Source organism: Sinocyclocheilus anshuiensis, unplaced genomic scaffold, assembly GCF_001515605.1.
Source record: "Sinocyclocheilus anshuiensis isolate Anshui unplaced genomic scaffold, SAMN03320099.WGS_v1.1 scaffold45, whole genome shotgun sequence".
Lineage (NCBI taxonomy): Eukaryota > Metazoa > Chordata > Actinopteri > Cypriniformes > Cyprinidae > Sinocyclocheilus > Sinocyclocheilus anshuiensis.
In genome coordinates, this window is record NW_015536467.1 from 532,767 (window position 1) to 534,311 (window position 1,545).

The following is a 1,545-nucleotide window of genomic DNA, read 5'->3' on the forward strand; positions in this document are numbered from 1 at the left end:
ACAAGTAAGCAGTCAGTAATAAAATAAGAACAAATAAAGAAATTAATAATGATAGCACAAATAAAAAATAACGACAGGCCTTCGAATTAAATAAATTGCTTTTTAGTTTTTCAGGTAGGTCTAACAGTAGGGTTAAGATATTTATCCATTTTATATCCAGATATTATCCAAATAATGTTTAGTCCTAGACAGCTGTTATTATCACAACACGCGAGCATAACAAGCGGTTAGCAGATCAGTGAATGAGAGGGCAGCGTTACCAGAGTTGCCCATATACCACACCATGTTACAACACAGTAGGGCTATTGCAGACAGAAATAATACTGTACTACATCGATGTTTCCTGTCGGCTCGATTTTTGAGTGGACTTCTGTTCCGATTCGCATGAACGGTATACGAGTGGAGCGACTGAGCGGAGCGCACACGCATAGAGCGGATAATACGCAGAGCGTCACACCACGTGAAAGTGAAACCTAATTTTCGGCAGCCGAAATTTCGGTGCATCTCTAATTATTGGCGACATCAGAAATGGATATTATATAATAGATGCTTTTTTGAACATTTTAGCAATTTAAAAATATTAAAAAATTATTTTTTTACACGGCACCCCTGCTCTCGACAGACGGCACCCCAGGGTGCCGCGGCACCCCGGTTGGGAAACACTGGTCTATACAATAATAAAATGCACTGTGTCTGTGAGGTTTCGAGCCAATAGTCACATTTATCTGAAGCACCTTTGTATATTAGTTTTAAACTCATAATTCAAAACTGTCTTAGATTACAATGATATTTGTGAATTCTTCTAAACTAAGAACATCATACTTTTGCCCAAAATAGCTATTTTAATATTTTGTTTCATTTTTTTATTTTTATTAAATCCATTAAAAAGATGCTTTTTAATTAATGGCAGGTTTCATTGTGACAATATGACTCGTTATAGACAGCAAAAAAAAAAAAAAAAAGCCAAAATATATTTGCTAAAATGTGTTCCAAAATGCATAAATAGCTTATATTTTCTTTCAATAGTCTATATTTTTGGCCATTTTTTTTTTTGTATATTTTTGAAAATATATTTTTTAAATATAAATATATATTTTAAAAACATTAAAAATAGATATGGTTGGCCTGGCCTCCATATATTTCAATCCAAGAAAATGCATTCAAGTCACATTTGAAGAACAACCTACTGTAAGATTAGAAACTGCACCTGAAATTTTGAAAACTATATTTTCACTTTCAAAAAATAAGTTTCATGGAGCTTACTGTTTACAACATATATTTAGCATATACTTAAAACATATTTCAATAATGCACAAATCTTCTGTTCCATCCAGATTCATACATTATTATTTATTGTTAAGTCTTACTTATTTAAATTATTTCTGTTCTCATTTCAGATAGGCCTATGTATGTATTTATGTATGTATGTATGTAAGAGCTCCTTAAAAAAACAACAAATTCTTTGTGTGTTTGCGCACACTTGGTGAATAAAGCTAATTCTGATTCTGATCTGATTTTGGTCATAATATTGGCCTTATGGGATGT